This window comes from Anguilla rostrata, chromosome 4, assembly GCF_018555375.3.
Source record: "Anguilla rostrata isolate EN2019 chromosome 4, ASM1855537v3, whole genome shotgun sequence".
NCBI classification, from domain to species: Eukaryota; Metazoa; Chordata; class Actinopteri; order Anguilliformes; family Anguillidae; genus Anguilla; species Anguilla rostrata.
The window spans coordinates 4,653,499-4,681,257 of NC_057936.1; the positions used below are offsets into that span (position 1 = coordinate 4,653,499).

Consider the following 27,759-nt stretch of genomic DNA (forward strand, 5'->3'; position numbering starts at 1 on the left):
TCTTTATCGTAATCTCTAAAGACCAGTAATGTCTGATGTCAAGAGACATTCAATAAAAATAAAAGAAACAATATTTTTGAGAATATTTCACTGCTACTCAATGTTTTTCTCATCCAAGACACTTTTATGGCACAAAAATTTAATACTTAAACTTTTTTTTCTGTCAAGGATATTCAGAACAAAACATTTTCTATAATCTGGCAATGCATTATGATTTGTAACATTTTTCATATGAAATTCTCAGCATCCTTCCTCCAGCTGGTTGCCCCCTTACTCTCAGAACCCAAAAAATCAATCCTTATGCCCCAGATCTTCACTGTCTCTTTTCCACAAATATCTAAAACTCCACTTTCTCAGACGACACCTCAATATTTCTATATTAAAAAAAAAAAAACTATATTTCAGAGGTAGTGAGGCATGCCCCTCGATGGTGGCTCTTACTGGATTGTGACTTCGCCTTTTTCTACACAAGTGGAGTTTGTTTCCTTCATGACATGCGCTTTTGTGAGACACTTGGACTAAAGCAGTGGTAACCAATCCAGTTCCTGCAGATCTACCATCCCGTAGGTTTTCATTTCAACCCCGAGTTTGGCGCACCTGATTCTACTAATTAGCATCGCAACGAGATCTCTCGCTGTTGAACGAGGTGTGTTTTGTTTGGGTTTGGAATAAAAACCCCACAGGATGGTAGATCTCCAGGAACATGGTTGGTTACCACTGGGCTAAAGGTAACTGCCAAATAGCCGACTTGTACATTTAATAGCAGAAAAAGCAGCTATCTAGACACTAACCTCAAACTTTTAGACACCCAGGACCAGGGTTTCCCAATCTTATCTGCAATGGGCTGATGTGGGTGCAGGATTTTGTTTTAGCCGAGCACTATGACATCTGAATCAAATAATGAACTAGTCGTGCTCTTCAGTCACGACCTTGATAAGAATCACGTGTCTTAATGTTGAGCCAGAACAAAAACCTGCGCCTACCCCGGCCCTTTTCGGTAAGACTGAACCCCTCTGCCGGATACTTGAGGCGTCAACTTCCACAGAATTTTCGGGAGAAATACCGACGCGACCCATTGGCTGCCAGATCTGCGTTTTGCAAGTGTCCTTGGCTAACTGAGCAGATATGCATACTTTTGCGTAGCTTTGCATGAAAGCAAATGCCATACGCGTTCTGTCTACACGACAGCAATTTGAATTTGCTGATAATGACATGAGATGAACTTCCACATGATGGTATGACGACGGTAACGGCACGTGTGTCCATCTTCTACCCACTTTTTAGGACTTCGCTGAGAGATGAAACGGTGAAATGTAGTTATGTATTCGCATACAGGAGATTGCTAGCGAAGGGGAGCTGGTAATCGTAGCTTTGGCGAGAGGAAGGGAAACTTTTAATGCCTCTGTCATTCAGAGAGAAGCCTAGCTCAGCTGTTGGAAGGTTGACGGAAGGCTGCCAGCCTCGTCGTCTGCTCTTTCTCGTGAGGTTGCGCGTTTGGTGGTGTAGGGTCATATCCGATATTACGGCGAAGCTTCTCATTCCACATGCGTGTCTTAGGGATTCGGGGTGGAGGGATTCCTAGTTGTCTCGGTCGTGGGGTTCGTTAGTTTTTGCGCTGTACTCTCTTATTTCATAACCGTTTCCCCTCTACCCGTATTTCCAGACACGTCTTTGACTTTGAGACAATGTCTTTTGTGCACGGAGGCCCTGGAGCGCCATTCCCGAAACCGTATCCGCGCGCAGGTGGCAAACTGGCTTTTTGAAAGCGGGCGTACTGAGACCGCTCCTCGCGCGGAGGCGGTTGGCGGGGAATTGGGAGTTCACCGAGGTTATCTGAAGGCGTAGATGAGCCCGCGTTGCGGTCTAGACAAGCTCTGGCTGGTTTCCACCCTGGCAACCCAGGAGACCGTGAACGCCTTCCCTAATGGTGGCCGCCTCACCTAGCAACGCACACAGGTGAGGAGAACCGCAGGTACACTGTGCCTTGTTCACGTTGTGCCTTTGTTCACACATGATCTGGGTGATTATCCCATTGCTGTCTCAACAAACAGCAGTCTTTGTTACCAAAAAAACCCCTAAACAAATCAAAAACAAACAAGAGTTTTCTTTTTGTATATTCAGTAAGCCATGTCAATTTCACTGGGAGTTTAATGTCCCTTGTATGACAGCAGGGACTCAGGGATATTAACACAGGTCATTATGTATGATATGGTGATGAAATCATTTTTTTCTTTTTTTTTTTGAAGGCGTTTGTGTGTTTCTTTACTTAATTGCATGATGGAAGTTTGAAAGCCCAACATTGTCCACGCTCCATAGGCTTGTCGTTAGGTTCATTTCAACAGGCAGATGCTCATAAAAAATGTATTTATTGTGTAAGTGAGCACCTTCTCATCAAATTTTAACCGGGCTACATGCCTGCATGCATAATGTACGTGATATGTACACGAATGTAAGTTATGACAAATTAATAATTGATTTTTTTTGTGATGGATTCACATGAGCCTGCATCAGAGCTGCACTGTATGCTCTGGAACAGGAGCACAGTTTTATACCTGGTGTGTGTGTATGAATCTGTGCATGAGTGCATATTTGTGTGAGCGTACGCACTTCTGTGCCTTTGTGTGTGTGTGTGTGTGTGTGTATGAATCTGTGCATGAGTGCATATCTGTATGTGTATTTGCATGTGTCCTGTGTGTGTCATTTGCATGTGTGTATTTGCTTCTGTCTGTTTCTGTGCACGTGTGTGTGTGTGTGTGTGTGTGTGTTTGTGTATGTGTGTGCGTGCGTGCAAACGCGCATGTGTCACTGCGTTTATATTGGATCTTCTCCAAAGACTACAGCTCCAGTGACCTGCCGGGTGTTGCAGACGCATGATTTACAATGGATACAGCACAGAGGGGAACAAATCTACCGTGCGCCTATACCAACAGCGCGGACACAGGACACTTACCCCAAATAATCAAAGCTGTTCTGTTATGGGCCAGAGGTATTATACCATGGGCATGTGCTTTCTTCACTGTGTAGATTACTAAGTACACGGTGTGATTATTAGAGGAGGGGGGGAGGGGGGAGGGCCCACTCCCATTTTAACTTGTACTTCCTTTGATAGTTATGGCACTCAGTCTGACCCGTCCTTCTCAGACATTACATAATCGGGCTTCGGTCTCCACGGTGATGCTTTTAAAATAAAAAAAAAACAAAATAAAAAACAGACCAGAGCCCAATGAGAGAACACGCCTCACAGACTGCGTTTTGTGGTGATCCGCTGCGGTTTTATTACAAATTCCGTGGCCCTCTGCCTGCACTGAGCCACCTCCCCCCCCCTCTAAACCTTCCTAACCCTCCCTCTCCCCTCCCCCTCCCCACCATATCCCCGGCATATGTGGAAATGTTCAGCAGATTCGCCATAAAGGACTAATATATACACACACCACAGCTGACCCAGAATGCTTTGTGGCGGGGAGAGTTGAGGAGCGGTTGAAGATGATTTTGCGGGCCTGGTGCATCGCTCTCCATGGAAGAATGGGATTTTTTCCCCCCCAAATGTACTCCTCCACCAACTCTATGTACTGTCCGTCGACCGTATATAAACAAACCATGGGACGCCGCTATTTTCAATGGGGAGAGATGAGAGGCCGATCGCGTCACTTCCTGATTGCTCTCTCTTGTGCAATGGATGCTGGGATTGCACAGGTGCCAAGTCTCCTGTTTTGAGGTACAGAAGATGTCGTCCTTGTCGTGGCTGCACTGTGGAATTGGTTAGATGACAGCATCAAGGCTTGAACGCAAAATTATCACGATTCACAAATTATCCTAGATATTTAAAGGTTTAAATCGGGTCCTGATTAGAGGTGTCATTTTTTCCCCCCAAATCACTTCTGCGCAAACTACGCCCCGTAGTTATAGCAAACGTTCTAAATGCACATTTTGAGAGATCCATGCCATGGCGTGTCATTTGCAGCAAATCAAATCAATTAGAGGGGAATCTGAAAACCAGCATCACAATGGGCCTCAAGGGCCAGATTTGAGGGTCCCTGTTTGAGGCCCTAGTGGGTGCCCTAACCACCATACACTACCAGGGCTGTATCTACCATTGAGGACACTGAGATAATGTCCTTGGTATATTTTTTTCATGTTCGTTTCCAAAGCCTAATATTTAATTGCATTGAGAACATCGGTTGCAATTAATTTAGGAGGGGAAGGAATGGTCTTTAATATTTTTTCTAATTTTTCAGCCTAATCTGGAGGCGTACGCACAGCATCTACACTGAAAAATGCGTCCGCTATTAAATAAACAAATTAAATGGGTGACAGAGCATATCTAGGCCTGATGTTGTCCCGGAAACCATTTTAAATTTAAAATAAACAACGTGGGGACTCTACGTGAAGCTGCGGTCCAGACCAGTATGTTTTTGTTGCTTTGATAACCGCCAGTGACAAGATGATGCAATCATAAAGCCATTACAGGTTAAGCACAATGTCAGCCTGCCCCAGCAACTAACTCTCTCTCTTACTCTCTCCCTCTCCCCCTCTCTCTCCATCTCTCTCTCTCTCTCTCTCTCTCTCTCTCTCACACACACACACACACTTCCACACTCACACACACACACATGCACACACTCGCAAACACACATTCTGTGTTCTCTATAGGTTTCGCGTGGATGGACAATGTTGTATGGTTTTCCCTGTCAGTCTATAATGTGAGGGTTGTTTACTTAAACAGTTTATCTGACGCTGTTTGGTAGAGGAGCGTATGACAGCTTTCTCTATTATCTGTGGTGTTCTCAATCTCTGACTGATAGGGTGGCGGTGTAGTATAATGGGTGCGGAGTTGGTCTTGCAACCTTAAGGTCACAGGTTTGATTCCCCGGTGGGACACTGCCGTTGAACCCTTGAGCAAGGTACTTAGCTTCAGTATATATATCCAGCTGTTTAACTGGATACAATGTAAAATGCTGTAAAAATGAAGTTGTGTAAGTCTCTTTGGATAAGAGCGTCTGCTAAATGCCTGTAATGTTTTAATAAGATTTTCAGCTTACAGAACTCCCTGGAAAAATCATAATGGCTATAGACTAAAACAATAGTTGTCAGTTCAATACTGTGGTTGGTTTCCCCCGACAACCATCATGACTGTCATTCTATCAAATATCATTAGCTCCTCCCCCAGTGTTGGAAACCTTGCATGCAAATTGCTATTATAATACGTATTGGGGAATGCCTTTCACTTAGCTATAACTAATATTGGAATAATGTATGTAATTACAAATACTGGATGGCTGGATGGCATTTGATTTAAGTGTGTGGCCAGTATCCACTCGATTGCTTGTTTACTTTATTTGATCATTTAAAAACAGCCACTCTAGATATTTTCTAGACTCTCTTCATGTATTGAAAATGACTGAAGACAACACAGTCAGGCATAAAACTTATATCCACCCTGGTGGTATTTTTGCTTGGAATGCTCCACATAGCATTGATGGAAAGAATACATTAAGCATACGTTTTAATTTGTTGAAACAAAAAAAGAAAAGCACAGATCTCCTCTTTATGTAACCTGTGCTGTAATTGTTCTAGATTGCTTTGCTGGAAATGTCTGTCAATCTCTACCGAATCTCAGAAACACAAAACCAATCATTTTTCACAAGCTACGTTGGCTGATGCAGAATATCGCTGTCTAATTCCTGCCGTGTACCTGTTTCACCTTTGGTGCCCCAAGGAGGTTCTACTGGTAGCGCTTTTGCAAAGAAAATAGATGGTAATCCTGTGTGAGTATCGGGCAGATATTCGAGGGCAGAAGAAGAAAGCGCAGCCCTTTCACCTAGAAACAGATTACAGTTTGGGGGGACAGGAAACTCTGTGAAAAAGCACATGGATAGGAAAGCCATGCAAGAACACAGTCATTCAGCCAATAGAGGCACAGCTTCGCAGCCATCGGTTGGAACACAAGAACATGATTATGACGGGCATATATAAGACTAGTGGGAACTGGCCATCAGCCCATCTGAGAACAAGATAAGGGGCATCCCAATGCATTAACGGCAGGAGAACAGGCCAATCAGCCCATCTGGAACACAAGAACATGATGCATAATGAGGAGAACAGGCCAATCAGCCCATCTGGAACACAAGAACATGATGCATAATGAGGAGAACAGGCCAATCAGCCCATCTGGAACACAAGAACATGATGCATAATGAGGAGAACAGGCCAATCAGCCCATCTGGAACACAAAGTGAAATGAATACATCCAATGCAGGAGAACATGGCAATAACGCCCATCTGGAACATAAGAACATAATGCATAATGAGGAGAACAGGACCCATTGAGTCTTTTCCCAAGGTAGACGGGAAGCTCTACATACTTTCTGCCTACAGGTGTGACACATGACCTTGAAATGACCTCTCTCGGTCTCGGACAACTTGCCCTTTTCGCTTGCCCTTTTAAATAATTATCCGTAGCGCTCTGCGTCAGTCGGATTCTGCACACCGTGGTTCTTGTGAGAGATGGCGTTAAACCCTCTCGGGAAAATGGTGTCAATATGCAAACGCCTGATTGGTGAGCGTCGGCTGTGTCATTTGCCTGGAAAATACGACCAATGGATGAGTGAGTGTCTGTGCCTCCGTTTGATAGCCTGTTTGCTAGTCCGTAACAATGGACATACAGTATAGCTGTTTTACAAATAGCTGTAGAATTTTCTAGAATTAGCTAGCTTCTATGCATGGGAGTAAACTCAGCATCCACTTTCTTGCAAGTGTGTGTTGCACTTCTAGAATATGCTCAGTTTGTGCTTTCAGATTATATTTTTGTATGGCATATATATATGTATGTATGTGTATATATATATATATATATATATATACACCCTTAACAAAATGTAATAGCCAATGCTATGTGTTGTATAACTGTCCACACAGTAACCGGTGTCCGAGTTTGTCGGAGTTTGCATTGCTGACGGGATGTAAGAACTATGTAAGAGTTGTGTAAGTCGCTCTGGATAAGAGCGTCTGCTAAATGCCTGGAACGTAGTGTAATGTCCAGCCTGCATTGGTTCTGAGAGGATTGTCACATTCCTTGTGGGAGAGGAGAAATTAATATGAGTGAGAGGGCATGTGGCAGTTTGAGCCTGATCCATCTTCTAACCGCTCTGACAGTTAATCCATTCCTCCTTGTTTGTAATTTTCAAACAAAACAAAACCTGGTCGGTTATCATTAAAAGTCTTTTTTTCTTTTTTTTTTACACTGCGGAGTGAAATAAAGAGTTTCACAGGGCAGATGTGCTTGCGTGTTTGCCAGAAATCCAACAGAGGACATAGCAGGTGCGTGTGGGACGGGCCCACAAAGGGGAGTGGTCCTAACCGGGACTGACCGTTAATATTGGGGGAGAAAATGAAAAACATTTTGTTTTTAATGGAACGGTATTGAGCCGTGAACACAACGTACTTCACCAGCTTTGCATAACGGAGATACACAGAGCCGGTTGCCATAACAGAAAATGGGAAAACCTCAGTGGTTATGTATTAAAGAGCCTGCCTGCTCTATTATGTGAGACCTGGTCTGTATATATTAGAGGTGGTATAACTGGAGAGTTACTGTGTGCTTTGGGGGAAGAAAAAAACCCACAATAATGGGGTTTGAATAGTACCCTTAAAAAGTACACGGGGACCACACGCGTGTACTGTGTGCGTGTGGCATGTGCTCGTCGGGCCTGCGTCAGTTGGTTGCGTGTCTCCTGTGGTCCCAACACGGGACCCCGAACACTCAGCGTAAACACGAAAAAAAGGGGTATGGGAGAGAGTGATTTAAGGCCATCGCCGGAGGAGAGCGGTGCATTGTGGGATGTCTCCCTTTATGACGTCACTCGTCGTTAAGCTAGAGGAGGGAAAAGTCGCTACATCGAAAAGCGGAGACCTAACTTCAGACTTGTAGCCCTGGTACCTGATGCCGTTTTGTCCTCTGTGGTTACACACTTTGTTGTGTAATTGCGTAGACCCTAAGAAGCTGCCATTCAGCCTCTTATAGCTTAAGCCTCTGGGCGAGACTGAGAAATGGCTATTAACTGACAGACCTTTTTTTTTTTTTTTTAAAAAGGTACATTGCCAGAATATGCAAAAATCTATGCAGAATATGCAAAAACAACTTTTCTGTCCATGATTATTCAAAAAAAAAAACATTTAAAAGTTGCGAAATATCAAAAGTTTAAATTGATATTAATAATAATTACTTTATTATTGATACATTTATTATCAATAATAATTGAAAATAAAGGCTTAAATATCATCCTTGAACATCACAAACATAGTGAGATCCTTGAAAATACTCATTAATTGGATTTAATTTGTCATGTAATATTGCATTAGGATGGTAATAAAAGTTAAACTTACAGATTACAGATTTTCACAGTTTTGAGCACAGATGTCAGTGTCTGGTATGAAAATGCTTTTGGCTTAGTTCTGCTAAAAGAAAAGAACTTTAATTTGCAGTAGTAGCTACTACGGCTCTGAACAGGACTACAGGGTAGGATTAGATTACAAAGCCATTTGTGAAATATCCCCTCTCTGGTCCTCATCTTTGTGTTGACTGTGACAGCAGCGGAGTTTGAACAAAAGAAACTACGTTTTACTGACATCTGACACCCCTGCGACGACAACGCGCTCATTGTGTGGACTTCAACACCTACGGTGATCACGGACACGCATATCGTAACGTCAGTTAATGACTGTGCCGTCCCTCAGGAAGAGCTACTGTCATTGTGATAACCCCCCCCATTATCTACAGGTGCTTGTTCGCACCGTCGTAAACGCCGAGTGTAATCTCTTCCACGAGGCTCAGGAGGTGCTCTGAGGAGATATCAACCACGAGCCGTCGGAACATCCTGGTTTCTTCACCAGTGAAAGAATTTGTGTCCCCGTGTTAAACCAGCATCAGGAGAACAAGAGCCGCTCTCCCCAAAGGGAACTGCGTGGAGCAGTGATCTTTATTCCTGCTTTAACTGATCAATTAAGAGCTGAGTAACAACAACAACTATGACTGTGATTGTGAGACTGTGACTGTGACTGTGAGACTGTGACTGTGAGACTGTGATTGTGAGATTGTGATTGTGGTGTTGAGATTGTGATTGTGATGTTGAGATTGTGATGTTGAGATTTTGATTGTGAGATCCTGACTGTAATTATGGGATTGGGGTGGGGGGGGGGGGCGTGGAGGGTGCGTATCTTGTGTATAGGACGAGCTGGCAGTACGGACAGCCAGGAGTCTATGCAAATAACTATGGCAAGTGAGCATGTAAATCAGTGAAGCACTGCGGCCCAATCTGTGGACAGCCACTGTGCTGAGTTACAACACAAATAGCTTAATAACCCAAAGACCAGTGCATTTAAATTCAAGTCTTTAGCCGACACTCAAATCCAAACTCACTGTTTTACTAACGATTCATTTGTTAGAACCGGATCTTAACTGAAGCAGTTCAATGCTTTTTGGAATCTTTCCCAGAACAGCCAAGCTACAAGCACAGTTCCTTAAACATAAAACTACATTATGAACAATTTTTCAGGGTAAACATCTATCCACTCACACAATCTGCTGAAGAAAAATCACATTATCACTGAAATGGGATTGAGTTTTACAATGTTATGTTCCACTTTATGGTTATCCTTTCAATTTAAAATAACATACAAAGTATAAATTTGTGATTCTATCTGACTATGATTACAATAAACTAGCTCTGAGCTTTATATATTCTCATACAATCATTTCAGGATTGTACTTGTAGAAATGGCCCCCAGGGCCTTAAACCTGTTTTTCCAACTATTCAATGATGACAGCTGACCCGGTCCCAAGGCTGTCCCACCTTGTCATCATTTGAGTGTGGTGCATAGATTCACTTGGCCTGGCTCGTCACTACCTTCTGACCTTAGATTTGTCGCCCCCGTGTGGCCAATATGGGTAAGTGCTTCAATGGATCATTGATTCATTTGAAGATTCAACACTGTAGTTACATTCTATATCTTCCATTACCTTTTTCTGATTATTAGATTGTTCCACAGAACCACGTTGCCAAGAACTGATTCTGATTGGGTGTAGCTGTTGTTTGTTGTTTACTATAGTTATAAAAAGCTGAAAAGAACATGTACCTCACTATCAGACTCGTACAGTACGGCAGGAAGAACCTGGATGGACTGACACCCTATATGGGCTGAGTCTGGCCAGCTCCTGAGGGTGTGTTTTAGCTGTTTCTGCTGACCATTCATGACCAATTATCTCATGACCGATCAACTCCAATTAAAAGTGGCATTTCATACTTGATTGTTTATTTAGTTTCTCTCCTTGGTGGTTTGGGGGGTTGAGGGAGTACAAGGGAGGGGCTGGTATGACTGTATAATGTTGTTTAATACCGAAATGCCAATAAAACTGTCAATCATAAACGAGTGGCAGTTCAGGTCAGCTCAACCATTGGACTGTGATATATTCCTGGGTAAAACTAGCAACAACCAATCAGATTGCAGGAAACCAATCTGAATAACTGGGACTACCTTTTCCATATACTCCAGACTTTAGCTGTGGTAGCAGTTTACTGTAATGGTTAGGAAACAGAATATATCCAGCTGTATAAATGGACACTATGAAAAAAAAAATGGTATGAAGTTGTATAAGTCACTCTGGATAAGAGCGTCTGCTCAATACCTGTAAAGTAATGCTCCATCGTGGATAGATAGACAGATTCCTTTATTGTCATTGCACAGTGTACCACGAAAATGGGGATGGGGAGCAGCAGTCAGTGTTTGGCAGAGGATTTTTAATTGTTTTTTTAAATAACATTTTTTCCCCCAGAGCAAGACTCCCCTGGACCAATAAGGAAACAGCCCGCTCATTTCGAGCCAGAAGTTCTAATTGTGCGCCTGACGCGTGTCCCCTTGGGTGCGTGACTCTCTCCCCTGCCTGGGCAGTTTTTCCTGTCAAACAGAAACTGTTTCAAAGGTTTGCCGCACGTTCAAAGTCTTATTTTGGTTAGTGGAATAAACAACTACAAGACTCTCATGGACAACTGGGTGCAGTGCTTGGTATTTTAACGCAGAACTTTTCATGTGTGTGCGCGCGCGCACACACCCTCATGGTTGTATAAGTGTGTGTTGTGTGCTCATGGTTGTGTGTGTGTGTGTGTTGTGTGCACATGATTGTGTGTGTGCGTGATTTAACTAACAATGACGTGTTATATCCTAAATGATATTCGCATTTAATCCATTAATGAAATTATGACTGTTTCCGGAGGTAAAGTTATGGATCCTATCCCAGGGTCCTTTGCTGCTGTTTGGATATCAGTGTCCAAGTCCTTGGCCAAATACTGTAAATTTAGGCAATTCCCTCTGAAACCTATTAGTAATGACACAATTGGAACAGCATTGGTATAGTACAGTGTTTAGCGAATTAGACTTGTATCTCAGAGGTTGCCGGTTTGATTCTCAGGTGAGGCACTGCCATTGTGCCCTTATGCAAAGTACTTACCCTGTACTGCTTCAGTAAATATCTGTATAAATGGAGCATGATATGTCGAATGTAAGCTATGTGAATCTCCGGTAGATTAGAGCATCTGATAAATGCTTAAAATGTACATCTAATACAGATCCAAGGGGGAAAAAACATGTTCTGCAACTCTATGGGGTATGAAAGTTTGGTGAGACATCATGATCTCTCTCTATATATATATATATATATATATTATGATATTATATAGTATAGATCATAAAAATTGGCTTGATGAACAAGGGCAGTCTGATGGTAGACTGGCTACATCTCCTGTACTGTACATGTTGCATCTGATTCCTTACTCTGGTTTTTGTGAGAGAGAGAGTTTTCCAGGGTGGAGTCACTGATGCCCACTCAGTTTACATAGTTTACTTGCGTCACACGGGGCACCAAAGCCATATTCGGGGGAACATAATTCAGAACAGGGGCGGCATGGTGGTGCAGTGGGTAGCAGTCGCCTCACAGCAAAAAGGTAACGGGTTCGAATTTCAGCCTTTCTTGGGGCCTTTCTGTGTGGAGTTTGCATGTTCTCCCCATGTCCGGGTGCGTTTCCTCCACAGTCCAAAGACATGCAGGTAGGCTAATTGGAGACTCTAAATTGCCCATAGGTATGAGTGAGTGAGGGAATGGTGTGTGTGCCCTGCGATAGATTGGCGGCCTGTCTAGGGTGTATTACTGCCTCTCGCCCAATGCACGCTGGGATAGACTCCAGCATCCCCCGCGACTCTGCCCTGGATAAGTGGGTATGGATAATGGATGGATGGATGGAGAACTCATAACACATTAAAACATGCCAGTCAGACATAAGTATGGCTTGCAAGGCCATGTGGTGTAACGACAGGCTAAGTAGCAGTGATTATGAAAGAGACTGATGGAAAGGAAACACTTGCCCATCAGAGAAAATTCAATCTTATATTGTGCAGTTTGTGTTTGTGACCACACGGGGGCAGAGTTGTCACACGTTTGCTAATATCGACATGCGGACCACCGCGGTTTGAGAACTTGTAACACTTTTATTGGCATGTGCGGCCCAAAAAAGAATTCTATCGTTATACAGCCCCAAGATCCGTCCATATAATTGGATTTGTGCATTGTAATGTTGAACAGTGCAGCTAGACAAGAATAACACTTCATATTCTTGGTGTTTTGAAATAATTTCTTTACTGACACTAACACACACACACACACTCACACACACAGTCTCTCACACTCGGACAAATACACGCTCTCTCTCACACACACACACACAGCCCCTCACACACTGAAACATACACGCTGTCTCACACACACACACACACACACACACAGCCTCTCACACACTGACACATACACATACACACGCGCACACATGCAACACGTGGCTCTTTCACCGATGTGATCCTTTGAGTCTGTTTGTCTCCGTTAAATAAAGCCATCCAGAGACTATGACTCAGCCCTCCACGTTCTCCATGCAGACTGCCTAAATTGGAGCTTAATCAGCTGCAGCAGAGGATGGTTTCAAAAGATGTCAGAAACGCCCCCCCCGCACAATTTACAGGTCACCTCCTGCCCCAGCAGGTTCGACAGCCTGCCGTGCGTAAAGATTTTAAACGGCAAGTCAGGCGGTGCCTTTCCGAGCTGGCACATGACTCCGTGTCTGCAAGCGAAAGTAAAACCGGCCTGGTGTCCCGTTTACGAGCAGCGACGGGGAACATCGGGGGCCTCTGGTCATCAGTGAGCTATTTGCTTCTCTGCAGGGGGGTTGCAGGCATAGCCAAGCTGCTCCCAGCCAGTCTGGTTTTTAAAAAAAATCTTACCCCTCATGTGGGCCTGTGACAAGCAGCTACGAGCTCCTGCAAGAGAATGCCGGAATATTCTAGAAGAGGGGTGTCCAAAGTTATCCCCAAAAGAGCCAGTGGGGGTGCATGTTTTTTTGTTCTAGGCCAGCACTTAGACACGTGTGTGTGTGTACACATCAAGGTCTTGATTGAAGACCGTGATTGGTTAATTAGTTGAATCAGGTGTCATAGTGCTGGGGCCAAAACAAAAACCTGCACCCACACCGGCCCTTTTTGGATAAGATTGGTCACCCCTGTTCTAGAACTTTCCCCACCCACTATGAACATAAATTATCTTTCAAGATGTGCCTGTTTCCATGGTGCAAAAAGGGTTTTTTTTTTTAAATGTGACACAGTGACCAGTTCCTCCACAGTAAGCCCAGGTCAGGAACCTTACCTGTGTTTTTTCCCTTCATCCTTAAGCATTTGCCTGCTGTAGGTAGTTCAGTCCTTCATTACCTCATGGGCTTTAAAAATAATTTTCTATTGTTTAGACCATTTTCTTTTTGTATGATCTGTACGTATGGTTTTAAATGCTCTTGTTTGGTTGCCCGTTTGTGTTTTAATATCACTCTGATCTTCATGACCGCATATGTCATTGTTGCTTTTTTATTAGGTTATGTAAGCTGCCCTAAATCTAATTCCTGACAGGATTAGTAATAATTGGAAATGAAATATTGAATTTGATTTCTTTTTTTTGTTGTTGCTCCAGACCACCTAACAGCGCACGAGGAATGCGTTTAGTCGCGATGCCTCGAGACAGCGCGTGTGTGACACCTCATCTCCATCGCCCCGCGCCTCGCTGCCGCAGCAATTTAACCAACCGGTTCCTCGGAATGACAGGTAAAATTATTAGCGGGCCCGGAGGCGGGGGGCGGGGGTTGGGAGGGGGGGTTACAACAAAGGATTCGCCATAGCGGACGCTTGGCAGTCACGCCTCCCGTCTTGTCTCCCAGCAACCTGATGATATGCTACATTTTCCCTCCTTTTCTTTACACACCCCCCCCCCAAACCTCATACAGGGGTATTCAACTGCTGGGGGGGGGGGGATGTAGTTCAACACAGATGTACTCTTGTCCCCGCTTGGTTACTAACAGGAAACCAGAATGCTTCTATTCAAATCCTAATTTTGGCTTTGACTAGGTCTATATCTCTACCTAGATTGTTTTCTTAAAACTTCCAAGCAATACCCCTTTTACTCATGTTGAACATCCTAAATAAGGATCGATATCTAGGTCCCATCACCCACTTGTGAGGTCCTCTACACACACTGAGAAAGAACAATGTCTTATCCTGATACACAGGAATTCAGCAATGTTGGCTGACTGGGTTATTATTGTCTTTCCTCTACAAGCCTCTGGTTCTTTGCTATCCACCTGCAACAGAACTGTCCAGCTTCTGGAAAAATGTGGTCGATTAATAAGGACATTAAGTGGGCATTTAGTGTTTCGCCAAAAAAGGGTAACTTGGTAATGCAGTTTTTTGTAAAAGCAACTTAAATGCACTCGTGGTTTTGATGCGTATGCTTTGTAAATTCCGATAATTGTGTCCACAGTGCCTGTTTTTGTGTTAGTACTGGAAAAGGTTGTAGTTGGTTCTCAGAAAATGCATTATTCGGAGATTTTTCATTGAAGTGCGTTTGAGTATGAGAGTGACATAGATCTGATGTGTTTTTCTTTTTAATTTCATTAGTTTTTCTTTGGGGAAATGTGTTCTGGAAATGTATTCAGTGTATGAACAGTTTGAGTAAAACCACTGTTGTTCGTTAAAAAAATGTCATGCTGACATTTTCTTGTTCTTGCAGTTTTTCTGAGGAACAGCGGGTTTTAAAGGTCCTTTGGTGATGTCACCTTCATGCTCCGCCTCCCCGTCACCGCTGAACTAGCAGGGTTATTGCTGTCATCGCTGAAGGTGCAGGGCTGTCGCCGTTATTGATTGGACAATAAAGTTTGATTGGCGAGGGAAGGTCATAAATGTGTGGGTGAATGGAGTGTTACACTCTTTTAAACTGCACCTCAGTGTGTGTGTGTGTGTGTGTGTGTGTTGTGGGCGGTTATTTTGTGCATTGTGTGCGTGTGCATTGTGTTTTGAGAGCATACAGCATGTATGTTTTGTGTGCTGGTGTTTGTGATTTGTGTGTGTGTATGTGGGCGGATTACTGTGTACAGTATGTGGTGTGCGCATTAGTGTTTTGGTACGATTATGTGTGCATGGGTTTGTGTGTAGTGCGTGCGTGTTTGTGTGTGTGTGTGTGTGTGTGTGTGTGCATGGGTTTGTGTGTGTGTGTGTGTGCGTGATGCGTGCGTGTGTGTGTGTGAGTGTGTGCGTGTGTGTGCGTGCGTGCGTGTGTGTGTGTGTGTGTGTGTGTGAGTGTGTGTGTGAGTGGGCTCTTTAATGACCAGAGTGAGTCAGCACCTCGGTTTAACCCTTCATCCGACAGGCGTAGGCTGCTGTGCCTGGACTGGTGCCGTGAGGGGCGTTGACGGGTATTGAAGGCGCTAGCTGCCACGGCTGGGCATGGCGGAATAAGGATGACCTCTGATCCAGGGAGGTTGTAGATCAGCATCCCAAAGTTCATTTGGAGAGGAACCTCAGCCTCGAAAATAAATGGGAATTTGCTGGAGAATGAGGTGTGCATCTGCTATTTTCAACCTGACACCTAATTATCACTGCAGAAAATATATTATGATTTCCACACATCCTGGAGCCAGAGCAGGTTCTGGATGCTGAAAATGGAAGTGTGATATGCTGAGCAGATGTTTTCTGATTTAAGCGTCTTTATTTTTGTATTTATTATTTTTATAAGTTTATTACATTATGTCACCTACTGGGGTGCACCCGCGTGGAGCTGTAGAAAGTGGTAAAAAGTTCAGTGTTGATAGAGAAGAAGAAGATCTTGAACTTGAACATTTGGTTCTTCTTACTCCTGGCATTAAATGAACACAGAATGTTCTACAAGGCACATGTGTTAAAAATATCGCACTTGATCTCCTGGTTAATATATTTTTGTGTGTTTTTGGGGCAGGGTTTCCTCACTCTTAATTAACTGCTTCTCAGTTTGTAAGAAGTAAGTACATCATATTCACTTCATCTAAGGCATATGTCTCCTGTATTCATAAAGCTGTGTCCATATTCATAATTCTCCTTTTCCTTCCCCGAGCTATATCCTAATCTTCCATCACACTCTAAAAAGTTAGAACGGATTCATATTCATAAATCATCTCAAACGCAGAACTGGTTATCTGGGTTCAGGTTTCCTGTCTCAATCAGTGCCACTACTCCCAGATGCTTTATGAATACATGCCATGATCTGGAATGATTTTTGCTTTTTTTTTTTTTACCTCATAATGGACAATGTTAGGATATGGATAAGAAGAAAACTGAGTGTTGACAGAGAGTGTTCTGAGTTTGGATGCCTGCTGCTCTCGAGAACTGCCTTTAAGGTGTGAGATCATACTTGTGTAATTAGAATGTTCTCAACTTAACATTCTAACGCTGATGTAACAATCACTACTGGTGACTGACAGCAGTGGAGTTCTAGAACACTGACTTGGAATTTTAGAGAGAAAAAAAAACATTCTAAAAAACCTACCCTTCAAAGGATTAAGCAATAAGAAATAATGAGCAGTGGCTTCATGAAAACTGACAGGCCATCTGCTGCCTGTTATCTTAATCCCAAGCCCCTTAAAAACCCTCCATCTACCTACTGTACGTTCAGAACTCAGGGCAAGTGGCCCTTAATCAGATTGGCCTACACAAAGAAGAATCCACTTTGTGAATTGAAAAATACAGAGAGCGGATGTAAATCCATCACCGTGGGAGACGTGTTCGTCTCCTGTTTGTTTTCTGCAGGGGTCAGTAATTTGGAGTATTTTTTTATGGGGTTCAGCGCACTGAAGAACATCTCCCACATACCAGATACAAAAGGACCAAAATGGTGGCTAGCTGTCCACTATGTTGTATTCTCTGCATTGGTATCTTAAGACTAAGCCATTTTGGGTTCTTTTGCTTCATTGATGGCAGACACACCAGCAATGAAGCAAAAGAACCAAAATGGCTGCCAGCCACCCACTGTGTTGTATTCTTTCCACTGGCATCTCAAGAGGAAGCGCATTAGACTCATTATAATTGTCATTATGTCACAGCAATCAAAGCGAATAACGTGCGATCCGTAACCGCGGAAACATGAGGAGGCTGCACGCTCATTGGCCCCAGCTGTGATAGGCTCCTCAGAACTGCTCTCCTGGTGCGTTTCCATGGTGTCGGAGTGGCTCAGTTTGGAGAAATCCCATTGGTGTCAGGATGATGGAAGACCTCCAATCACAGCTCTGCGCAGAAGACGGCTTTTTTCCACGGCCAGACTGTCAGGGGCACAGACTGGTGGCTGACCCTTGACCCCGGCTTGTGTTTGATGGGTGCCAGGGGGACCGTCCACCCAGCTACTCTTGTGTTGTCTGTGCTCAGATGGACATAGCACTGGGGATAGGGGCGGCAGTATAGTATAGTGGTATAGAAGTCGGTCACGTAACCTTAAAGGTCGTAGGTTCAATTCCCAGGATGGACACTGCCGTTGTGCCCTTGAGCAAGGTACTTACCCTGCATTGCTTCAGTATATATCCAGCTGTATAAATGGATGCAGTGTAAATGCTGTGTAATAGTTGTGTAAGTCGCTCTGGATAAGAGAGTCCGCTAAATGCCTGTAATGTAATGGATAAAGTACGCTTGTTATTGTACAGCTTTGAACAATGGTAGATGGAACTATTATTATTATTATTATTATTATTATTGAATAAAATGGATTGTTTCATTGTTTCATAACAGTTGAGGGAATAACTTACCAGATCCCAAATATTTTATTTGAAATTCTTCAACCACTTTAAAGACCTGCATGTTACTGACTATTTAAAAAGAAATGCCTAATTTTCACCAATATTATGCAATGAAGAAATCGCTTCCTTTAGGTGATGACACATTTCAGTTAGTAAAGTGAAAACTGACACTGAATATTCTCAGGGACCTATTTTTTTTTAACCAGGATCTAAAGACTTAGTGTTCCAATGCTGTTTGTCTTTTCCTCTGGTATACAGTACAGTGTAGGGAGGAGTGTAGCACAGTGGGTAAGGAACTGGGCTTGTAACCGAAAGGTCGCAGGTTCGATTCCCGGGTAAGGACCCTGCCGTTGTACCCTTGAGCAAGGTACTTAACCTTCATTGCTTCAGTATATATCCAGCTGTATAAATGGATACAATGTAAAATGCTATGTAAAATGTTGTGTAAGTCGCTCTGGATAAGAGTGTCTGCTAAATGCCTGTAATGTAATGTAATGCTTGCTGAAAGACTGTGTGCTCTGAGATTTCATACACACACTCAATAAATTACACCAGCAGTGCTGCAGAATCTAAGCTGGATGTTGTTTGAAATATGGGGATTGTTTTTCCTAAAAAATAAGTGTGCTTCGTATGTTCAGTGATAAAGCTTCTCGTGGGGGCAGGGACGGTGATTACTGAGGCCGACCATAAACTCTGTCGCCGCAGGACTTCGAGAAAATTTCTGATTTTATGACCCTGAGTGTAATAACGACAGTTATGTAGGTCAGCCGCAGCTTCCTCTACCCGTCTCATGTGGAACTGCTGAAGCTCAAGCAGGGATGGGCTTGGTTAGATTTTGGACAGGAAACCTCCTCGGAAAATTTAATAACAGCTGGAAGGGATGTTGGTGGGCCGGTGGGGGGGGAGAAGGGAGGCCAGGGTGGGGGGGTCCCTCAGGACCAGAATCCCAATGCCCCCAGCACAGTGATGGGGACTCTGTGATCTAGGAGGTTCCATCCTTCGGATGAGACATTAAACTGAAGTCCTGACTCACTGTTGTCATTGAAGGCATTGATGGCACTACAGCTGGAGGCAATTTCCCACAATTCCAACTAATCATCCCCTTCCTCTGATTGGCTGTACAGGCTCCCGCGTTCCCCGCCCAGTTTGATTCCCCGTGTCATCGCTGCAAAGGGGAACTGAGTGCTCAGTTGGTTAGATAAAATTTTATGTACACAAAATGGCGCACACCCTGAGAGAAGCGACTAGTGCGTGTAAAATTAGATCAAAGTATCAAGCTTGTTATACCAACATTGCAGAAAAAGATGCCTTTGGCCCTGAAGCATGAAATACAGCAAGGAGGAACTTGAGTGTGACTTCAATTTCTTAATAAAATAAAATTTTTTGAAAAAGTAAGTTATGGACGAGCCATCTTGAAAAATATGGCCCTGCTCGGAGGATAGAATATTTCATGTTCAGTTTTTAATATACTCCTTGTTAAGTGGTTGACAAGAAAAGTGAGTTATGTGTATTTTCCATTCGCACAGGCTTTCCTACATTTCCTATATTTAGTGGACATTAAATGTCCCTGCCCTGGAAGTCCAGAGTAGCACATCACAGGCTATTTGTACCTGAAAACACAGCCTTGAGTATAAACTGTGTGGACAGGCGGGTATTTTTGTAACTGAGTCAGCCTGGTAAACCGGCACACAACTGAAAGGGGCCTGTAGAAATGGTTGGTTCTTTTATTTTAGGTACCGATGAACATTAAAACCACGGCAGCTGTTGGCACACTGCTGCACCGGGCATAAGTTTGGCCAAGATAGAACGCGCCGTGCTCGAAAAGTTGCCTGGCAGATTAATCTGGCCCCCTTCGCTAGGGGGGGCTGGGGGTTGCGGGTACATGACCAGCTTTTAACCGCGGGTGTGGAGATTGCTCCAGTTTCGAATGAGAGGGTTTTCAGTGTGGAGCGGTGACTCTGCGTTTCCAAATCGACAAGCGATCTAGACTGCGCTTTATGTCACGTCGCAGAGCAGCGATCAGAATGGGCACTTTTGTAAAGCTGTCCTGTTAAAAAAAATAATAATTAAAAAAGCACTGGTTTTGAGTGCAGTGATGCGCCCTGTGGTGCGCTATCAAATCGTGATCTCTCTCTCTCCCTCACCCTTTCCCTCTCTCTCTTTCCCCCCTCTCTGTCTCCCTTTCCCTCTCCTTCACCCTTTCTCTCTCTCTTTCCCCCTCTCTGTCTCCCTTTCCCTCTCCTTCACCCTTTCCTTCAGTCCTCTCTCACCTTCCCTCTCTCTCCTTCACCTTTCCTCTCTCAGTCTCTTCTCCTTTCCCTCTCTCTCCTCACCTTGCTCTCTCTCTTTCCCCCCTTCTCTCCTTTCCCTCCATCCTCACCTTTCCTCTCCTTCCCCTCTCTGTCTCCCTTTCCCTCTCCTTCACCCTTTCCCTTTCACAGTCCTCTCTCTCCCTTTCCCTCTCTCTCCTTCACCCTTTCCCTCTCTCTCTTCCCCCTTCTCTGTCTCCCTTTCCCTCTCTCTCCTTGACCCTTTCCCTCTCTGTCCTCTTTCTCTCCCTCTCTCGTCCTCTCTCTCTCCCTCTCTCTCCTTCACCCCTTCCCTCTCTCAGTCCTCTCTCTCTCCCTCTCTCTCCTTGACCCTTTCCCTCTCAGTCCTCTCTCTCTCCCTCTCACTCCTTGACCCTTTCCCTCTCAGTCCTCTCTCTCTCCCTCTCTCTCCTTGACCCTTTCCCTCTCTCTCTCCGTCTGTGTGTCTGGAGCGGCTTGAGGAGCAGGGTGTTCATGTAGAGCAAGCTCTACAGCTCTACATATTGGCTCTACAGCTTTACAGCAGGACGTACAGCCCCTCCGTCTGCATGTCAGGGTCAGTGATGTCAGCTCCATGGGGAAATTCACTGACATTTCATGCCCTAAAAAAGACTTCAGGGGGATAGAAAATGTGGCAAAGCTACTTTACCACAGAAGCTTCCTGTTGCATTTAGGGAACTGGGAAAAGAGAGGCATCAGTTTGCTAGAACAGGGAAAGCAGCCAGGTCTCGATGGAAAATGATTTCAGTGGTAAAATTCTGGCAGAATATCTGGGAAGGAAAAACAAATTGAGCCGTCGGTAGGAATTAAGATCTGAGCCTGTGTTCATAAAGCATCTCAGAATAAGAGTGTTGATCTTGGACCTGCTTTCCTCCTCTCCAGATCCTGACCTTATCCATTGTAAGCTAAAATGCAAGACGGGTCCCAGATCAGCACTTCTGCTCTGTAATGCTTTATGAATAAAATGTAAGCGAGGCAATGCTTTATGAATACTGGCCTTGTTTTTTTGTTTTTTTTTTGGTGGGTGTGACGCTCTCAGTATTACTGCGCTGATGTATAATGGATAATTTAGGACAGTGCTGATGGTCTGGCCTGAATTAGTAATTTATGCACGCGGCCTGTGGTGCAGCCGCGGCGTTTGTTTGGTAGCCTGCCACAGACACGCAGCAGACTGACCCACTTTGCCAAGCAGTTAACTCACTTTCCACTTTCATTCCTCCAGCCTTTCATTTCTCTATTATACACTGTTGCTCTCAATGGCAGTTCAGAGCATTGACCTCCTGACGCCAGAAGAGGGCGCACTTGCATTGTGGCGTTAAAGGAAATGCTTCTACGTGCCAGAATACCTACCTGGTCCTTGGTAACGACTGTCTGCTTTATATATAAAACCCAGATGCAGAGCTGGGGTTTAAAATATTTATTTGAAATCGTGAAACTCTTTAGATAGGGGTCAAATTTGAAAATAGGTCCTACAGATCCTGATTGACAATGACTTGTAGTGTAATCTAACACTGGAAACTCCCGACTACACACCAGAATCTCCTGTGGTTTAGAGGCAGAGGGGTCAGAGGAAGCTGAACGTCTGATGAGTGGATAGTACCTGTTGCTTTGCTACCTCTGCTCTTGCCTGCCCAGTAGTTACCACAGGTCTCTGTAGAGAAGGGCTCTTTCACAATAGCAATTTGCGGTTAAAATACTTCCTCTTCCCATTTATGAACTGAAAACTAAAAACTATCAGCGCTTGACAGTTTACCCTTTTCATCGGTAGTTTTCAATTCTGAAATGGGAAGGGGAAGTATTTTAACCGCAAGCGCCGTTTTCTTTTGGCTGTGCTGTGCAATGCGTCTACCTTACCACCAGGTGTCAGTGTCTTACAGTCAAGCGCTCACAAATTACGCATAACTTCGACAACATCCACTGCGCAGTGCGCACGCACGTGCATAACTGAAGGCCAGTTTCAGAGCTGTTGTTCCGCAACGAATCTGTGGGGATAGTTTAGGAATGCGTACAGTGGTCCGCACAGACGACTAATATTTTCCACAGGCTCGTAAGTATTTACTGACAACTACTGAACACTTCCAGTTCATGTTAAAAATGTACATTAAATGGTCATCTCAAGGTGAACATTTCATAGTTATTAATTCATCTTTACGAGTGTCAGCCACTAAAATTGACGGTGTAACTTTATATTTTAATACTACTGTTGTTATAGCTTACCTGCATTTAGGGGTAAGTTATTCTTCATAATAGCGATTGCCAAAGGACTGAACCTAAATTGTTCAGTGCTTACCCATCCATCGGTCGTGTCCTTTGTTTGTTTGTATATCGGTGGGTCGTCGTGGGCTGTTCAATACGTCAGCGTGAGTGCGAAAAGAAGGTGAACAATTCAGCTGCTACGTTATTAGCGTGGGCAAGTGTGTAAAAGTACAAGGCCCCGAAATAAAACACCTTACCTGCAGTGATGTTGTTCTTTGACTCAGGTTGGAGCTTCGTGTGCGCGAGGAGGTAAGGGGTGAGTCAGGACGAGCGTGACCGCAAAAACCGCGGCCAGGGACGAGGTGGCGACTGCACCTGGCTGCCGAGGTAACGTCAGGTCGCTAAAAAGCGCTTTGTACCTTAAACGTTCCAGCCTCATTCGGGGCCTGTGCGGCTCAGCGATGCAAGATCAGCATTTTTTGTTCCAGATTTCAAGTGTGCATCCCCCCCCCCACTTCCCAGCTGTCCAGATTAACAGGAGTAATGAACTGAATTTAGGCAGCGTCTTTCATCAAATGGTCTAAAAGTGCTTCACATTGATGGGGGATGTCACCTCAGCCACCTGCGTTGCACATTACTTTAATTGTGTCTTCACGTTTAACCTTAATTTGGCATAACTGTTATCAGCATTATTATTGTCTTATTGGCATTGTTAATAAACTTCAGTTGCATTGTGAGATTAAAGCATTTATTACATATATTCCATACTGTTTTCATAATAATAATAGCGTAGTATTCTATACTGTTTTCATAATAATAATATTTATTGTTGTTGTTGTTGTTATGTCTGTAGATATATTTCACAAAGCTTAAGGACAGACCAGAATGCCAATAGCTATGTTGGCAGTTAAAAAGAAGACCAGTCATTTGTTCTAAGAGGAAGTGTGGTCAGCTCAGCATGTTTGGCTCACAGTGACCTGTGTCATTACAGCATTTAATATAGTAGAGAAATAAAGATTTTAATGCACCTTGTGGTGTTTGTGATGTGTGCCAGTCAAAGTGCTGTAAATCTTTCTGTAGGGGTGTGACAGTGAGTGCTGGGGTCCTGGGTGCGCCCGTTTATAATCTCTCAGATTATCCGAAAAAAGTCAGAGTGACAAAAAGCGTCTGCAGCTCTTAAACGTTGAAGAAATATCCGAAACCGGGACGCGGGCCAGATATCGACGAAAGTGCTTTTATGAAAAATATTGGTCAGAGGAGCCCCTGGTGATGAATGACCATAGCGACATGTGATGTAGACACTGTACACTGCACTCTTTGATTATGAAAACACAGGATGTGACCATAAATAATGGATATTTTGGGGTGGGGGGTGGGCGAGGGTTGAAATGGTGTGTGGCACGATACTGTTTGCTATAATGATGGTGCTCTCCTGCAGCAGTATTAACAGATGCGGAGCGAGTACCGTATGTGTGATGCTGTTCGGAAAATGTTCATCCTGCCATTGCCTTATCTTCATTATGGTGGACCGGATCTGTGCATATCTGGATTTTTTTCTGCTGTACGAGTGACTGTGAAGTTTTAGAAAGATCGCTGAGTCGGGCTGCTGGGTGGCTCATCCTGTTAAGGCACTGTTCTAGTGTGAGGACGGGTCTGGTACCATGGCCTGGTATTGAATCTGGACGGTACCGGCGTCGACTGCGGCTGGCAAGCATCGTCCCAGGATAGGAGGGTTTCAGTCACAACATATCATTGTACACCGGCAATCCCGTTCGGTCGATCGGTTACCTGTAATTTTGTCTCTTGAATCACACATGAAGTGTCTTCCTGCGACTCTCGTCTGTGTGAGCTCGACTTGTGACCTGAAGTGTGATAAGAAGCGCCATCATATGCTTCTGAGGAGAGAACATGCTCATCCGTGATCCACCAAATTGTAATGAATGCTTCAGAATGACAACCTCTAGTTCGATTTTTTTTGTTTGTTTATGTACTAAGCAGGTGGTCTTACCTTACCAGAGTGACTTAAGCAACATAAATTTTTAATCATCATCCAGTTATACAGCTGGATGTGTACTGAAGCAATCCTGGGTAAGTACTACGGCAGTGCCACGCTTGCGAATGGAACCTGCAACCTCTCTGAGCCCACATCCCTGCTCGTTATACAGCGCTGCTGCCCCATTGCGTTTGCCTGTTTGTGAACACCGCTGTCGCGCCTGTCTGTTACTGGGGACTGTGTACTTTACACCATGTGACTTGTGGGGAGGGTCCATTGTGGCCAGTGTGTGTTTCCCGCTGGTCCCCCCATAAAATCAGTGTTGAAATCGATTAACAGAGGCTGCTGTGTGTGTGTGTGTGCGTGTGCGTGTGCGTGTGCGTGTGCGTGTGCGTGTGCGTGTGCGTGCGCGCGTGTGTGTGTGTGTGCGCCGTGAGAAACAGTCGCTGAGTGCGGTGTGTCAGCTTGCTTTAGTGAACTGCAACAGATTCCTGCGAGTTAGACAGGCTCTAGACAATTGCGCCGTAAATAGAACGTGACCTCTTATCTTTTTTTTTTTGCCTCTCTCTCGCTGTCTGTCTGTTTGAGTGACGCTGACAGGCCATGTTGGTACCGGCTGTAAGCCGGTGGTAGAGTAGTTACATCATCAGGATTCGTAGCCCTGGGGTCAGTGCCAGGTCTTCCTTTAACCTTTTCAAGAGTAGGGTTTTTTTTTATTTTTTTGGAATGTTTATTCAAAATTCTAAGTTTGTGTTCTAGAACTCCGTCGCATTCAATTACCAGTAGCGGTTGCTACGCCGACATTAGAATGTTCAGTTCAGCAGAACGTTCTTATCACGTAGTTGTGATATTGCACCTTAACTCTTATTCTTATTTGAATTCTTATTAGATGTTTGGTGCTTCAGTTAGAGGTAAACGGGCACGCATTCACAAGGGCATTGAAACAGGTCAGTGATTTTTCTACCCTTTTTGGCTGTGACATCAACAATGACGGTTACTTGATAGGTTGTCCCGAGAGGTCACTGAAAAGTGGAGTTTGTTTGTAAAAGGTGGTTTTGCAGATGAACTGAGCTCCGGGTCGCAGCTGGTGAGAAAAGCATTTTGCACCGATTGGCTTCCATTCCAGGAAGTAAGGCGGTGCCCGCATACGTGAAGGACGAGTGTGATGACATCACTAGTGATGAATTCCATCATTACGTGACACGCTGCACGAAGCGGAATTGATGGTTGTGTGAAAACACATTACACAAACGCACTTCAGGTTCAGCAGAATTTTTACAACGGGAGACCAAATTAGCGATGACGAGGGGGAAAAAAATCCACTCATGCGCTCTGAAAAACTGGATGTGAAAATGGGCTAAATTATTTTCTGAGTAAGAGCAGTAGAGCAGTTCATTTTGTTAACGGTTAAGTATAGTTACATTTTTTGGGGGGCTTTTCAGCTTTATTGGACAGAACAGTGTAGAGAGACAGGAAGAACAGGGGAAGAGAGAGGGAGAGACGTGCGACAAAGGGACGCGCGGTCGGACTCGAACCGCCGATATCGCGGCTGGTAACGAGCATGTGGACAGTGCTCTACAGGCTGCACCACGAGACACCCCACCGTTAAGTATAGTTCAGTATCTATTTAAACAAAATTACATTTAAAAAATACAATAAAACAACTATTTTTTGCGGGCTCCTGCAATTCAAAGAAAAGCAGAGAGCAGAAATTCCTAGAACCGGGCCCGTGTCGCTGTGACAGTTGGTAACCATGGATACATAATGTGGAGTGGAGTTAGCCTCTCCCCTCTGCCCTCTCTGGCCAGAGGCCAGTCAGGTGAAGGGATGTGTCGGTCGTCTCATTAGCGGTGGCTTATCTTTGCTGCTGATCTGGGCTTTGCTGTCGGATCAGTGCAATCCCCATAATCAGCTCTTCTCTAAGTGAACAGGGGACCTGAGCCGAGAGAGGCAAGAGTACTTTTCTGTGCTCCATTGATCTTGCCTGGTGTAATTGAGCCTGCCAATATGACCAGGAGGCGGGGTTAGCGCTTTTTGAGAGTATTTCATTGGTTCCAGTACACCAGACAAGATCAGTAAAACGTAGAAACGTATTTGAATCCAAAACAAATACGTATTTGACCCAGGTCTGCTGGAAACATTTTAACCCTTTAGACGCCAGTGTAAATTGATTTTGATTTTTTGATTTTGTTATTTCACAGGAATAAAAACTGATGTTTAAAAGAGCAAATGTAGTCTGCGGCCCAACTCAGACAACCTGAGAATGAGGAAAGGGGAAAACGTGAGTTTAGGAACCAGAAGAATAATGGGTAAGGAGTTGGTCTTGTAACCTAAAGGTCACAGGTTCAATTCCTGGGTAGGATGCTGCTGTTGTACCCTTGAGCAAGGGTGCTTAACCTGAATTGCTTCAGTATATATCCAGCTGTATAATTTGATACAATGTAAAAAAAACAAAAAGTTGTGTAGGTCGCTCTGGATAAGAGCGTCTTCTAAATGCCTGTAATGTAATGCAAATATGCTGGACAAACTTCTTATTTCTTCCAATATGAGAAATAAGTTGCTTACCATGTTTTGGTTAGTAAGTAATATGTTCCCTTAAAAATTCTCAAAAAACTTGAAAAAACGGAATTTGAAATTAATTGTCATCTATAAGATATGTGTGTGATACAGGTCTGCTTTGAATACCTCCCCCATATTGCCTGTAATCAGAGATAGTATAACACAGCAAAGATGCTTCCACGCTTTGGTGCCCACATCTAACTAAGCGGTAAATATTTGCTTTTCACGGTCAGTTTACGTCCAATCTAGCACCGACGTGAGCACTCATTCATCTGTCCTTCATTATTATTCTTGCCTGCAACAGTTTATAATGGCCCTGTGCTATGACTGGCTAAGTCTGTGCACCAAATAAAAAATTTTTAAAATCACATTTTCACGAGACGTTCTTGCAATTTGAAGGCCCTGTTTTCACAAGCACCATCTCTTTAATGAAATTGGGAGCAGTAAGTTTCTCTTTAATTTTGTGGCCAAATCTTTCAAATGAAGATGAGGTGAGTGTTTGGGCCCCCCAGATGCACACCACATGCAGTGGCAC

The 27,759-nt window shown here is 44.1% G+C and overlaps 1 long non-coding RNA gene across 1 annotated transcript; it reads left to right on the forward strand.

Annotated features, from left to right (window-relative positions):
- The first annotated feature begins 617 nt into the window (after positions 1–617).
- On the forward strand, positions 618–24,693 carry LOC135252272 (uncharacterized). Its single transcript, XR_010329383.1, has 6 exons — positions 618–728; positions 1,664–1,956; positions 2,834–2,986; positions 14,063–14,181; positions 22,957–23,059; positions 23,753–24,693. It is a non-coding gene; the product is annotated as an uncharacterized LOC135252272 (long non-coding RNA).
- Positions 24,694–27,759: the final 3,066 nt, after the last annotated feature.